This window comes from Canis lupus, chromosome 9 (assembly GCF_011100685.1).
Source record: "Canis lupus familiaris isolate Mischka breed German Shepherd chromosome 9, alternate assembly UU_Cfam_GSD_1.0, whole genome shotgun sequence".
NCBI classification, from domain to species: domain Eukaryota; kingdom Metazoa; phylum Chordata; class Mammalia; order Carnivora; family Canidae; genus Canis; species Canis lupus.
In genome coordinates, this window is record NC_049230.1 from 37934529 (window position 1) to 37950924 (window position 16396).

At 39.5% G+C, this 16396-nt stretch overlaps 1 protein-coding gene across 4 annotated transcripts in view; it reads right to left on the reverse strand.

Moving 5' to 3' along the window:
• The window catches only part of AP2B1 (adaptor related protein complex 2 subunit beta 1), a 131291-nt gene that overhangs the window by 20319 nt on the left and 94576 nt on the right, over nucleotides 1-16396 (reverse strand). The window lies entirely within an intron of this gene.

A 16396-nucleotide genomic window follows, 5' to 3' on the forward strand; every position in this document is an offset into this window, starting at 1 on the left:
AAATAGAAATGATTATAAGGTACTTGGAAAACACAGAGCGGGCTATAAATGCTAAATAATAATAATGATTTTTAAAAGTTACTTTCAGTGGCTGCTGGGGAAAGTGCAGCCTGTCAGCTTCAGCCTGTAACCAGCAATTAGTTTCCTTCCATAGTATAGGAAGCCTACTGCAATAGCTGCAGTCTCTTTATGGTGCACAGCTGGAGACGAACAGGCTAAATTAATATTCTAACCTTGTTCCAGTGTACTCAAAAGTACTATAAAAAGGTACGAGATGAACTCAGTCTGAACTCTGGTAAATGCGGCCAGAGATAACTGCAGGAGGCATTGCCACAGGAAAAACCCAGGCAAGTGGCACAAGGCTCACCTCTGAGAGTGTATCATCTACTCTTCCATGACGTCACTTGTGACCTTTCCAAGTCTCTGAAGAATATTTTTTTCTTTCATTCCTCCTCTCCATTTAGCTTTTGGAAAGATTATTTGCAGGCTGGTCCAAGCTAGGACCAGGCAGTGACGCCAACCATCTCCAGTTCTCTGAGGAATGATGATTCAGATGTGTTTTAAGCGCCATACCACCTAGTCCACAGATCCTGGGGGAATGGCTCTGAGTGACAGGTTTTTAATGGCACTGACTCCAACTGTGTGATATATGTCATGTGAGACTCAAGTAGAAGTAGCTCTTTCTGGTAGCTGCTGGAGTTACTAGCTGTAGTTCTGCGTTCCTGGTCAATGCCAATAAATACCTATCATCTTTAGTATAAATATGGTCTTCCATTTCAAGCCCTATTCATCAATACATTGAGAATTCTCAAAAATTGAAGTTTAAAGTAGTAAAGAAATTACAGTTAAAAATATAGCAGAAATAAAAAAAAATATAGCAGAAATAATAACGAAACCTGCCACTGAAAATGTCAATTTACTTTCCTTCTGATGCTAATTAAATTTGAACTTGAACTGCATCTTTCTTTAAGTTTACTTCCAAGACTGAGATTCAAACTTAAACCTTCTCTCTCTGTGTTCTTTCTTACTCCACCCAACAAATCAGATGGGATTATCTGGCAGCTGAGCAACCCTCAAACAGTAACAGTCTGTTACTTATCATAGATAAAAGCCATACTTGTTTACTCTCAAAAGGTTAGTACTTTCTCATTGTTAAGAGTGCGTGGACAGTGGAACTTCTTACTGGGAAAATTTGACAGGTTTCCCATCTCCTGATAATGCAGTGGCTCCGGGACACCTGAGTGGGTCAGTGGTTGAGCGTCTGCCTTAGGCTCAGGGCATGATCCTGGAGTCCTAGGATCAAGTCTCGCATCAGGTTCCCTGCATGGAGCCTGCTTCTCGTCCCTCTGCCTATGTCTCTGCCCCTCTCTCTGTGTCTCTCATGAATAAATAAATAAAATCTTAAAAAAAAAAAAAAAAAGGCAGTGGCTTCATGTCTCTAATTTCCTCTTGGGCAACAACATGCACTGCAGTATTTGAAGGTTCCATGTTCAAACAGCTCTTAGAGGGGAAAGAAAAGGTCCCCAGATGAGCTCAAACTGTAAATCCTCTAGTAGCACATATAATTACTGGACTTTAGAAAGGCAACGAGATCCTAAGAGCCAAGCTCTCTCAGTAGGCCCTGTTTTGAAAGGAGGTGAAAAGAAACCAAAATAACCAAGACTCCCCTGGTCTCTATCCTATCATAGGATCTGCTTAATCTCAATCTCAAAAAATTCCCAAAGAGTTTACACTACGAATTAGAACACAGGCTGACTTAAAATCTCTAGAACACCAACGAGATTAAGATTTTAAAGTGGTATCGATAGATGGTAGTTTAAAAGACTCTTGGATTAAAAGAGTCAAAATTTTCTCACTTGGGCAGGAATAAATCAGAATGATGACTGTCCACTGGAAGAACCCCCAAGGCGCAGCAGGGTTAGCTACTGGAAATTGGGTAATTCTTTTGAAACTTGAATCAGACCCTCAAGCACTGCCCTAAAAAATTCCCCTTCCTTCAAAGCCATTTGGAAACGAGATGGATAGGTCACAATTCTCATACAAGATGACCCATGTGGGGGAGGAGGGGAACAGAAAAAGCAGCCCACCCCTTGCGGTCACTAAAGCCACATGAACCACACCCTCACTATCAGCAGTCTCCAGTGCCAGATTTGTAACAGCTCATGCCAGAGTGGATTTCAGCTTAAAGGGGTCTCAACCTTTTTACTCCTTATCTCTGAATTTAAAAATAATCACACCCATTCCCACCAAAGTAAACTCTTCTGATAGCAAGTGCAAACATTCTGGAATTGAGAAGTGCTAGACCATTCACTTTCAAAAATTTCTTTACTTTTTTTCCCTCTTTAAAGGCAAAAGTTAAGACTGTCTTGAGTATTTGAAAAAATTGTTTTCTAGCAAAGAATTGAGCAATGAGATACAATGAATATCTATTGGCAAAGGCAACCTTTTTTGCTCTTCCTATTAAAATTTGTCTCCTTGTAGCTCTGTGTCTATCAGGACTATGAAAAAGGCTTCTTTCTGGTCTCACAGTAAAAGGGAATTGTTCAGCTCTAATTCCTATCAGGCATTCAAATGATTTTGATTTTCTCTGAGGCTCTAAGACACTTATAGAGCACCCTTCAGCTTCCAAATTTACTCTGAAAATATTATCCAAAATAGTCTAAGGCAATTAGGATAGCAGTTTAAGTAAGTAGCTGCATGGTGGCAGTTTGTTTTATTTAAAGTGGCACACGGACAAAGATTAGCAGCAGAAAAAGTTCTCCAAATACTAGAACAGTAACATATTCTATTTTCCTACTTCTCTCCAATCTTGGAATTAGGTTCATTAATGTGCTGTGCTCTTGCCCCTTCAAATACTGATTAACAGAGTAAAGAAGCAACAGCTTCTAATGTCTGCTCAGCCCATTTAAGAGAAAATGAATTGGTACTTGTGGTCCTCAGATGAGAACTGGGACTGAGGGGCATCTGGCTGGCTCAGTCAGTGGAGCATGTGACTCTTGATCTCGGGGTTATAAGTTTGAGCCCCACATTGGGTGTAGTGATTACTTAAAAATAAAATCTTAAAAAAAAAAAAAATTAGGACCGGGACCAGACCCACCCAGGTAAAAGAGTATTAATTCAGAGTCAGGGGGTAGACTATAAGGCCACTGAGAATAGCAGCCAGAGACAGTTATCTAGGGATACTCTGCTTGCTAAGACAAGGAGATGGCCTTGCTAAGTTTGGTTCAAGAACCACATGCATCTGATATTTGTAAATACTTCCTTAAATGAAAACAAAAAGTTCATTCAACAACAAATATTTATTAAGTACAGTGTGCCACAGGTACTCTTATTGTTCTAGATGCTGGGAGATAATACCAGTGCAGAAAAAACCCAGAGACACAAAAACTGCTGCCCATTTAGTCTGCATTCTAGTGGGAGAGGAGGTGGAGGTGATCATGAATAAGCACATTAAACAGTATTTAACATGGATAAATGCTCTGGGGAAAAATAATAAGGGTAAGGGAGGGTCAAGAGTACTTGGAACAGAGAGAGGAAGACTTGTTAAAAAGGTACTGTTTTAGCAAAGGCCTGAAGATGGAAGTAAACCACGCAGATATAGAGACTGGGAAAAGGAACACTCCAGTCATGGGACACAGCAAATACAAAGGCTCTTCAGTGGCAGCATACCTATCTAAGAATCAGCAAGAGAGCCAGTGTGGCCACAGTGGAGTAAGGAAAGGGGTGCCAGATGCAATCAAGGAGGTATGGCTAGATAACAAAGGGCCCTAGAGACCACTGCTGGCATTTTGACTTTTCCACTTAGAAAAAAATATCAACACAAGTTCTTGCAGATTGGCAGGACTCTACCAGGGCAGGGTATAGCAAAAATTAAGCAGTCATCACCACTCTGATAGAACCAGTGGAGAGGGTCACTGGAGAGGGCAGCTGTGTGCTTCATAAGGAACCTGGGTCAAGGGAAAATAATGCTAAGATCTATGGCATCTGTTTCCATCCAGGTAGCTCCCACAGTTTTAAGAAGTTTTAGATGTCACCCAAATTAAATCAGAAACCTAGAGCAAATGTAAATGTGATCTCGTTCTGCCAATATAGAACCCACCTGCCATACTGTGCTGACCAATCTGGTTACTATCCAGAAGCCTCTACTGCAAACCCCAGATTCTCTCTCCCTCTAGAAGCCTACAACAGAAGGACTCTATCCAGTTTCAGTTGCCAGATATAGCCAGCAATATTTTCATAGACCTTTCACCCTGCCTGACAGTTCCTCAAACTCTACAGTCTTACCCTGAAGAGGTTCTGCGAGACCCATACAGGCTCTAAACCTAAAGGCATCACTTTCTCTCTCTTTCCCTTGAGAGGTCTGGCTGATGTGCCTTTGGCTGTGGCTGCCATCTCTCAGAATACTACTTGCTGTGACAGCATGAACTTTTTGCTATGTAGGGCTTATTGTTAAACTGAAAAATACATTTAATACATACCGTACTGAATCACAAAACAGTAAAGACAGGACTAGTGAACTAACTACCAGTTAAAGTGATTAGATGATCTACACCTCAGTCTGGTACGTCATAAGACAGAAGACCCAATGGAAATTCACAGACCTCAATAGTGAGAAAGAATGAACATTACTCATTTTAAAATCCTAGGCTAAAAGTGATCTAGAACCTAAAGTAGGTTCTAGGTGCTAAACATACAGCCTCAGATTAGTTAGCAGCAAATCAGAAATCAAATGGGTTCAAAGGTGTGTATGTGCTTTGCCCAGGTATATTATCTAACCTTAATGTAGGCAAAAGGAGGGCATACGGTTTCCAAGATGACTGGGCACATGGGCAGGCCACCATGCGCAGATGCTGGCTCAGTACTTTTACTGGGGCAACCGGTCAGACATAGAAGGGACAGAAATTATTCTCAGAAGCATGAGCTGTGGAATTGAGAAGTTTTGTGCTTTTAGCTTTTCCACTCCTTTCTGGAAAGGAACACTGCTATCAAACCAAGGACCACCATTTATTCACACACTTCTCAAAAATGATTAAATATTTTTCTTGGTCTCTAAACTGTAACTGATTCTAAGTACATTTACCAGTGTCTCTATTTCTAGCCAATTTTTCTACTTAAAATTAGAACAATGAAACTGACATCTATTTGCAGTGCATACAAAGGCTTTCCTGAAGTGGACTGAAAGGGAAAATGAATTCAGACTGAATATATTTTCATTATAGGCTCACCTAACTGATTTTCAGGCCCTATGAGCCTTAATTCAGAGAGAAACTTATTCTATAAAACCGCAAGCTGAAAATAAACAAATAAAATATAAAGCCGCAAGCTGTTGAACTAGGTTCTATACATAGAATTGAAAGGAAGACATATTTTAGTTCATTACAAGTAACTTTAACAGTTTTAAGAAGAACAGGACATTTTAGATAGTAAATGACTAGTAGTATTCCTGTAGATGTTGAGATGCCATCACTGTGAATACAAAGTAAACTCCATCGGAAATAAGGCTTGGGGCTGAGTGGCTCAGTTGGTTAAGTGTCTTACTAGTGGTTTTGGCTCAGGTCATGTCATCAGGGTTGAGACTGAACCCAGCAGTGGGTTCTGCCACTCAACATGCAGTCTGCTTGATATTCTCTCTCCCCGTCTCCTGTCCCTTCCCTTTTGCTCTCTCTCTCAAGTAAATAAATCTTAAAAAAAAAAAAAAAAGAAAAGAAATAGAGCTTGAAAGTTTTATTTTTAAGGTGTATGGACCTCAATATCATGAAGCCTATGCATAACTCCTACATAAAAATTGTGAATAAAGCAAATTCTTTTATGTCATTGAACATGGTACTACAGCAAAATATGACAGTGTAAATATGAATGAGGGCGGGATATGGCTCTTAAGTGGGCTTTAATCCAGCTGAGAAAAATCCCAGTGAGCTCTCTTTAATTCCAACGCATGGGGCAGCCCCAGTGACGCAGCAGTTTGGCGCCGCCTGCAGCCTGGGGTGTGAACCTGGAGACCCAGGATCGAGTCCCACATCAGGCTCCCTGCATAGAGCCTGCTTCTCCCTCTGCCTGTGTCTCTGCCTCTCTCTCTCTATGAATAAATAAATAAAAACTTTAAAAAAGAAAATAATTCCAACGCATGATATAGCATAAGGCTTTAAGGCTTTGCATAAAGATTATCAGCCATAATGAGAACACAGGGACTAGAAAGAAGTATCCACTTTTTATTCAAAGTCCTCTACTGCATAAAGATCCCATGGTTAAATCTACTTTCCAATTATTATTTTTTTAAGGACTCTTTATTTATTTATGAGAGAGAGAGAGAGAGAGAGAGAGAGGCAGAGACACAGGCAGAGGGAGAAGCAGGCTCCATGCAGGGAGCCCGACATGGGACTCGATCCCAGGTCTCCAGGATCATGCCCTGGACTGAAGGCGGCACTAAACCGTTGAGCCACAGGGGCTGCCCCTACTTTCCAATTATTTATCAAATCAAAATTGATTCCATTTTTCATCATCAACTCCTAACTTACCTTCATGATATAAAGATGGCTGGGATTTTAATAGAGGACAGCCTATAAATTAGTATACCACTTTAGAATTACGTGTGAAATTCATTATTTGCTCAAGGTTTGCAGGCTGGGCCTCTGTTACTTGAGTAATCTGATCTCAGAGTCCCTTTTTTTTTTTATGACGAATGAGGTCCCAAGGTTGGGTGTTTTTATTTTATTTTTTTATTTTAAGACTTAAAAAAAATTTTTTTTTATTTATTTATGATAGAGAGAGAGAGAGAGAGAGAGAGAGAGAGGCAGAGACATAGGCAGAGGGAGAAGCAGGCTCCATGCACCGGGAGCCTGACGTGGGACTCGATCCCGGGTCTCCAGGATCGCGCCCTGGGCCAAAGGCAGGCGCTAAACCGCTGTGCCACCCAGGGATCCCAAAGTTGGGTGTTTTTAGAATTGAATTCTGGATTTTAGGAACAACCATGTCCTGCCATTGATGCCAGATTTCTGATTCACTAGACCATCTCTGCTTATCAGAATCAAACTTGTCTACTGCTTATGAGTGGTTATTCAAACAGGGCAGTTGCTATTAATATATATATCCTAAAAGAGAGTCCCAGAAGCCAGTAGTTGAGTGTTGGTTAAAGAAAGACAAAAGATATTGCCTAGTAGAATCTTGATTACCTCAATAAAAAGGATAAGGAGTATTCTCAACAGGAACAATTGAGTAAAAAAGCAGTATCTAGTATGTAAGATAATTCTAATTTCTCAGATGAAACATGAAAAATATATCAAATTGGAATCAGCAATCACAGAAAATAAGATTCTCTTTTCTTTAGTAGTAAAATGTTTTCATCCTTCATAACCAAGCCTCCATGACCTACATATTGCTAACGGAATATTTCAGGGTCTAGCTTGTCTACAGGGGTTATTTTCAGTACTGGGTCTATCTGTCCAACTTGGGAACCTCTTATAGTTCCCATAAAATCCACCACTTCAAGGACTCCACATCAATTCAAGCAGCAAGCAGTCCCATAAAAGCCATCAGAGTGCACAGTCCTCAACTATGGATCCTGGAAGACCAAAGGAGGGTTTTAATACTGATTTTGTTTGGCTTGCACAACAGTCAAGAAAAGTCAGCAAATGCCAAGCTGGTTAGCTTCATCTGATAGAAGCTGCTGAAAGGTCTTCCATTTGGAAGCATTTATCAGTTTTTCTGGTATAATAGCTACAGCTGTGAGCTTTCTGAGTGTGAACTGACATATGTAAGCCATGAAATATCAGGGACAGGCACCATCTGCAACTGATTGTCTCACAGCCTGGGACTCAAATGTAGGAGTAGCAAGGGACAGAATTTTCTCAGGGCCACACGCTGGTTAAAAAAAAAAAAAAAAAAAAAAAAAAAAGCAAACAAACCCTTTTGGTTGACAAAGATCTTAAAGTTATGAGTAAATAGGATTATAAGATTGTGTTCTTTGCAGCTGGGATTTTCAGCACTTTCTGCCCTAATTATTCAAAGGTTAAAATGAACAGAAGTTGGGGCACCTGGGTGGCTCAGTTGGTTAAGTGTCTGCCTTCTGCTCAGGTCATGATCTCATGGTCTTGGGATCAAGCCCTGCATTGGGCTCCCCAGTCAGCAGAGTCTCCTTCTCCCTCTGCCCCTGCCCTTGCCCCAGAGCTCATGCTCACAATCTCTTTCTCAAATAAATAAAAAAATCTTAAAAAAAAAAAAAAGATGAATAGAAGTTGTTTTACAAGAGACATTCAAAGACAAAAAAACAAAAGGTATTTTCATTAACTAACATTCATCCTCTTATCAAACAATCCTTATGTGGGGTTTAAAGGCGATAGATCAATAAACCATTGGGAAAACACCAATTCTTTATCCATAGTTTACCTCTTAAGGCTCCTAATTATAAACTGGTATAGAAGGAAGGAAGGATTTTTATAAAGGTGCTATTAGACTTTCGGGTAAAGACAGTAGACCAAAAATCACAACTAAATTTTCTTCTTCCTGGAAGAAATTCTGCCATAATTACAGAAAAAAAAAAATTAAAGGTATAAATTACACACAGGATTGGCAGCACCTCTGGAACTGTATGGAGGGGAAAGAATGAAGATTAAGATGCTGTTGGAGTCCTAAATCCCTACCCACCACTCTAAGCTACCTTAGCCCCTCAGCCCCTGCAAAAAAAGATAAAAACTCATTCTTTTAGAGGATAAAATACATGGTACTTTGAAGGGAATGCCAGACATGGCCGAGGGATGGTCGATTCAGTGAATTTATGCATAATCAATGCTGAGACTCTCCCGTCATCTTGCCTAATTTAGCTGCCAGAAAGCTGGCAGAAAGCCTTTATATTCTAGACAAGAGAGTCAAAGAATTTTTAAAAAAATTAAGCCAGCCCAAGCAGACAGATGTAAAAGTACTGACAGAGGATTCTAGCTGCCCACAGTGAAGAGTAAACTGGAGCTCTGGTCCTGGGTCTCATGGTTTAGAAAGACATACTCTGATTCTCCTCTGGCCTCCCTGCAACCGATGGACAGAAGAATCCTCAGAACCCAAGAGATATGCCCAAATAAAACACACAGAATCTCCTAGCAGATAGACTTAACACTGTTTTCAGGGCCTAGTTGAGATACTTCTACTAATATTTTTCCTGAGGGTCAGTAAGCATAGCCTTAGGTCCAAGGGATGGCCAAAGGGTAGAGTTAAGATGCAGAGTAGAAGGTGAAACAAGTTTCTCCAGTTGTACTCCTGAGTGAACAAAGGGGGAATTTTAGCAAAGAACCAAACAGAAATCCTAGAAATGAAAAGTACAATTTGTGAAATGGAAATTATAGTGGATGAATTTAACAGAAGGCTGTAGCATACAGAAGAGTTGATATACTTGAAGACAGATCAATAGGAATTATCCAATCCGAAGAACAGAGAGAAAGAAGATGGAAAGAACAGCTTCGGTAATCTGAGGGACAATATCAAATGGTTTAACATTTTTGTATAACTGGAGTTCCAGAAGAAGAGAGATAATTGGGCAGGGAAAATTTGAAGAAATAATGGCAAAATTTTCCCAATTTTAGGAGAAACTATTGACTTATAGATCCAACGTTAGTAACCCCCCAGCCAAACACAAGGAAACACCTAGGTCCCTAATGGTTAAATCGCTGAAAACCAAAGATAAAAAAAAAAAAAGAGAGAGAACCCACAGATGAGTACCATTCAAGAAAACTTTCTGCAAAGGTGGAAAAATTCTACTTCCACAATGCCCAATCTAGAAACTACTAGCCACGTGTGCATTTGAAATGTGGCCAATGCAACCAGGAAAATGAGATCCTTATTTAATTTTAATTAATTTCAATTTATATAGCCACATATGGCTAGTACCCATCATAATGAACAGTATAGTCAAAGAGAATTATGACATACTAAGCCATCATAATATATGCACCTTACTGATTCAAACAAATAGCAACAATAAAAACAAAACAGTTTAAGGTACTGAAATAACTGGAAACCTAGACACCGGGTGTTTCATGTTAAGGAATTTTTACTAATTTTTTAATGTGTACAGCAGTTATTGTGGTTGTATTTTTAAAAAGAAACCTTCTGCTTTAAATATATATATTGAAATATTTACAGACAAAACGGTATGTCTGAGATTTGCCTCAAAATAATATGGAATAGGGCTGTGGAGAGGGGTATAGATGAAATAATATTAACTATGGATAATCAGTGCTCGCTTCGGCAGCACATATACTAAAAACTATGGATAATCACTGATGCTCAATGATGGATATGGTTTACAGAGACTCATTACACTATTGTGTTTACTTCTGTAATGTTAAGAATTTTCCATAAAAATTTTTTAGAAAGTAAAGCAAAAGGAGAAAGAGATGGGAAATAAGAGGGAAAAACAGGAATTGGCCCAGAAGGGTTAACGTCCAATGACAAGACTTCTCTTAAGAGAAACAGAAAATAAAGGGAAAGCTACAAAAATTAAAAAAAAAAAAAAAAAAAAAAAAAAAAAAAAAAAAATCCCAGGACTGAGGGCTACAAGTTTCCACTTTGAAAGAGCCCAATGGGGATCCCTGGGTGGCGCAGTGGTTTAGCGCCTGCCTTTGGCCCAGGGCGCGATCCTGGGGATCCAGGATCGAATCCCACGTCCGGCTTCCGGTGTATGGAGCCTGCTTCTCCCTCTGCCTGTGTCTCTGCCTGTCTCTCTCTGTGTGTGACTATCATAAATAAATAAAAGTTTAAAAAAAAAAAAAGAGAGCCCAATGAAAAACAAACAAACAAACAAAAAAATGAAAGAGCCCAATGAGTACCTAGTATAATAGGTGAAAAGGGAGTCATACCTCTTGAGGCACATCACTGTGAAATTTCAGAACATAAGAGATAAAGAAAGGATCTTACAAGCTTTCAATGAGAAAACACCATGCAGGAAAAAAAAAAAAAATCAAGAATCATAACGGCATCAGATTAGGAAGAAAATGATTTCTAACCTAGAATGTTATACAGAAACTGTCAAAAAGCATGAAGACGACATTTTATAACACATGAAACTTGAAAAACTTTATTGTCTATATACTCACTCTCAGGAAGTTACTGACGAATGTCTTTCATCAAAATGAGAAAGTAAACAAAGAAAAGAACAATAGGAGACCCAACATAGAAGAGAGGCAATGAACTGAAGAGTGATGATGAAGGGAGATCCCAGGATGACAGCCATATTTCACTCACAAAAGAATCAATCCTGAATAGAGCAGGTCAAAAGACTACAGCAGAGGGATCCCTGGGTGGCTCGGCAGTTTAGCGCCTGCCTTCGGCCCAGGGCGTGATCCTGGAGTCTTGGAATCAAGTCCCACGTCGGGCTCCCAGCATGGAGCCTGCTTTTCCCTCTGCCTGTGTCTCTGCTTCTCTCTCTGTCTCTCATGAAGAAATAAATAAAATCTTAAAAAAAAAAAAAAAAAAAAAGACTCCAAGGGAGACTTCAAGAAAGTGATGGACTGTTTTGAAGAGTCCGATCTCATGGGAAGTTGGGACTGAATTATAGTTAAAAACACAAAAATTTAAGCAAACAAGAAGAGACAGGTATTAATAGGTAAGTATCCAACTACATACAAAAAGTTTTATGGAGAAAAAAATAATTACACTTTATAGCTCAGCTTTGAAGTATAGTCCTAATAACTTAAAACACCAGGGGTGCCTGAGTGGTTCAGTCAGTGTTTAACAGACTGAACCCCAACCAGTGTCATGGGATTGAGCTCCGTGTCAGACTCCCTGCTCAGGGGGGAATCTGTTTGTCCCTCTCCCTCTGCTCCTCCCCCAACCCTGAATCAATAAATAAAATCTTTTAAAAAATAATGTAAACACTGAACTCTGATTAAAGCAAATTCTTAGCTAGCTCTGTTGGGGAAATGGGATGACAGGACATAGGCATGAAGAGGACATCAGTGAGTGTGGAAAGATGTCAAGGACACCTAAATGGAAAAAATCCAGAAGTCACAATACAAGCATATTATTCAGAGACAGAGAAGTAAATACAAAAAGTTTCAACTGCAAGAGGCAAGAGAGATTGACTAGGGGAAAGAGAAACCGGGGCCAAGTTGGGGAGAGAAGGCTGGGGACTGGGCTCTTGTTAACGAACTACAGAACTAGTTGACTCTTGGGTGTGTGGGTGACTCAGTGGTTGAGCATTTGCCACTGGCTCAGGTCATGATCCCAGGGTCCTGGGATCGAGTCCTGCGTCAGGCTCCCTGTGGGGAGCCTGCTTCTCCCTCTGCCCATGTCTCTGCCTCTGTGTCTCTCTGTCTCTCATGAATAAATAAATAAAAATCTAAAAAAAAAAAAAGGAAAAAAAGAAACCAGTTGACTCTTCATATTGTTTTTAAACAATGGACAAAATTAAAACCAATGATCTCAGTGAGAAAGGAAGCCAAGCAGCTATAAGAACTCTATAGCATTTGTACAAAGCCCAGGATTAGCATATGTTATGTTGTAAGTCTATTGTTTTTTTGCAGACACTTGAAGAAGCAGACACTTGCCAGGAGTCAAGTTTGAAGAAGAAACACTGGGAAAATGTTTCTAAGCAACTAACACAGATGAAAGTCAAGGATATCAGAGTCAGAGAAGACTCATTTAGAAATAATTCATTTAGACATTTGTTAATGTTTTTGTTTTATTTAAATAGATGGAATCAATTTTCCTTTTAAAAGAATATAACTGTATGCCATAAATAAACTCAAGAGAAGATACCACCAGAGGCAAGCTAAACTTTGTGTACTATTTATAAGTTGAATTCACAAAGGCTTTAACACAACCAACATCAGTACAGTAGAGACATTTTCTAGGTTCACATCTCTACTAGGTACCCAATTCTTGTCTCTAAGGTAGAATCTATTTTACATTTTAAGAGAGAACAGTGTTTTTAACTTTTCAATAGTGTTCCCGACGGACTGTAAGCCAGTAAGTAGTTTGATAAGCACTGTAATGAAATATTTTTGTACTGGTGCTATAACGACAGTTCTGGCAGTTAGTTGGGTTTATCTGTCCTATATATTGATACGAAATTAGCCAAAACAGTTAAACCCACACTGCCTTCAAAATTTCATTTCCTCAAACCCCATCTTTTCTTTCCTGATTTTATGGTCTAAAGGAGGAAAGCACTAATTTTCCCACATGAGTTCTTGAAATTAAACACTATGCAAATATAATGTTTAAATGCCAATCAATCTTTACCTGGCTTTACCTGGATCTTTATGACCTAAGCTTGTTGGAGTTAATATTTGATTCCCTTTGTTTATACTGGGACAAGTACAGAATGGAAGCCGAAATCTAAAGTAACCCACCCACCTTAAGCTAGCCATTCCTTTCAACTAGCACCAGGAGACATTAAATAGAGCTGCTCAAAGGAGAGAAAAAAAAAGAGTTTAAGTTTTTGCTTATTTTCTCCACTGGGAAATGTCAATTAATGAGAAAACAACCATAATTATCACATCCCTGAAAGAAGACGGGAAATTTTGAAAAGCTTGCTTCTTATACTTCAGGTTTGCAAAAACAAAAACTTATTAGTCTTAATCAAGACTTTTGAGGGAAGGCTTTGGACTAAGATGCAACTGCTCTTATGAGAGTTCCTTATTTGGGATGCTCATTTCACTACATAAGAAATGGAAATGCAAATAGGAAGGCAAACTGACATTCATTTATTTATTGTTTCCTTTTTGTTTTAAGAACAGAAAATTTTGCCCTGGTTTCTGTGACCCAAATTCCCTTTCCTAGTTCTAAAGTAAAGCATTCTTGCATTCATGCTGACTGTCCTCAAATACTGTGCTGGAGGCTCTATGGGCCAACAGGAGGTTAGATTTCAATGAAAAAGGAGCAGGTGTAGATTTGGGTTAGTTCCTTACTTCAGGATTCTGTGCTGGAAAAGCCCCTTAACACACTGCTCTCATCATAGTAACAGCCAATTCCATCTGTACAGTAATCCTTGTTTTATTCTTCTAGCCTGAGCCAAGTTCCATCATGACTCACTCATCTTTGCTCCAAATCATTATACCCTTTACTGAGAAAGAGGCATCCACTAATTGTGGCAATAAGGTAGTGAACTGGTGAACAGGTGTGCTGGTATTTAAACTACCAAAGAATATTAGTCGTAACTCCAAGTAATTGTACTGTCGATGTCTCACCATCAATAGGACTAGGATCTCACACTGGTATTTCCAGAGATTAAGCAATGGTATCCATCCCACCTGTCTTGACTGGGAAGTGGAAGATTATTTTTCTTTAATCATTTAAAACATATTTTGTATTTTTAGTCTCATTTAAACGATTCATTTTAAGTTCTTGGTGGAAGGGGAAATACTCATCCAGTCTGCTCTTCTGTTTTTCATAGTAAAAATTTCCCTCTTTTTATGGTTCAATTTGTGAGGCTTTTTTAAATTTTTATTTATTTATTTTTTAAAAGATTTTTATTTATTTATTCATGAGAGACAGACAGACAGAGAGAGGCACAGAGGCAGAAGCAGGCTCCACACAGGGAGCCCGACATAGGACTCGATCCTGGGTCTCCAGGATCAGGCCCTGGGCTGAAGGTGGCGCTAAACCGCTGAGCCACCCAGGCTGCCCTTTTTTTTTTTTTAAAGATTTTATTTGGGGATCCCTGGGTGGCTCAGCAGTTTGGTGCCTGCCTTTGGCCCAGGGCGTGATCCTGGAGTCCCGGGATCAAGTCCCGCATTGGGCTCCCGGCATGGAGCCTGCTTCTCCCTCTGTGTCTCTGCCTCTCTCTCTCTATGTCTATCATGAATATATAAATAAAATCTTAAAAAAAATAAAGATTTTATTTGAGAGAGAGAGAGAGAGAGAGAAGAATTGGGGGAACGGGGTGCAGAGGGAGAGGAAGAAGCAGACTCCTGCTGAGCAAGAAGCCTGATATGAGACTTAATCCCAGGACTCCGAGATCATGACCTGAGCCGAAGGCAGATGTTTAACTGACTGAACCACCCAGGCACTCCTGTGAACTCACTTCCAAAAGAGATTTTCTTTTCAGCTGGGAGTCCTGATGGCCCTGAAGTTCAGAGCTTTGCCAAAGGACTGCTGTGCATTTGTTTCTGCCAGGTTCCCTGGGTTTTACCAGTCTGGGACCAATTTTACATTAACTTATTGATTTGGAGAACACTGTACCTACATATCTTGTATACATTTGGACTATATGCCCATATATTATGTCATGTGTGGCAAAACATTGGGCCTCGGATTTGTCATAAGAGGGTATCCAGAACACTGGTCAGAGAGAAACTTCTCCATCCCCTGTCATAATGGAAATACTTTTTCCAGTTCCCCTTCCAGGGTACCAACTCTGTGCAGAGATCAGTTACAGTTTCCAATCTCAGGTGGACCTGAGCTGTCTCTCTTGACCTTATGAGCACTTCATTTTTTTTTTTTTTTGAGCACTTCAAAACCCCCTATATCTACAGCTTATATCTGTATTCATAATCCTTCAACACTGCTACACTCAAGCTTACTAGTCTGCCTTCATGTTGCTTGAACCCCAGAAGGCTTATATTTCAAAGAGAAATTCAAAACAGATGAAAACTGAATGAAATTCTCAGCTAGTACTTAAGCATTCTAAAAAATACCAGTATTTTCAAGATCGAGGCTCTAGTAGATCTGATAAAGTTCTGAGCTCCTGTAAGATGCTGCTACTTATCATGGTTATGTGCTAATAGGGGGCCTTTAAATCCAGATAACTGTATTTGTGGTTGCATGTTCAAAGACAACCACTATGTAAATCTATTCTTTTATAAATAAAAATTCACTATAAAAATCTTTAGAAAAAAGGTTTGTAAATAAGATCTTTAAAAGTTTAAAATGTTTGTTGAGTAAAAGAATGAGTACCTTCCCATCTCAAGGTATGACTTTATTTTTTAAAGTAAAAAAAAATAAAGGTCGTGCCTGAACTCACGACCCTGAGATCAAGACTGAGCTGAGACCAAGATTTGAACTCTTAACTGACTGAGCCATCCAGGTGCCCTGGTATGCTTTTATAATCTGCTTTTATTTTTATTTATTTTTATATATGTATATTTTAAATTTTTTATGTATTTGAGAGAGAGAATGAGCACGAGCAGGGGGAGGAGTAGAGGGAGAGGAAGAAACAAACTTCCTGTGAGCAGGAAGCCCAATGTGGGTCTTGATCCTGATCCCGGGATTCTGGGATCATGATCTGAGCTGAAGGCAGACACTTAACTGACTGAGCCACCCAGACACCCCAATCTGTTTTTATTTTTATTTTTTATTTATTTATTTTTATGATAGTCACACAGAGAGAGAGAGAGAGAGGCAGAGACACAGGCAGAGGGAGAAGCAGGCTCCATGCACCGGAAGCCCGATGTGGGATTCGATCCCAGGTCTC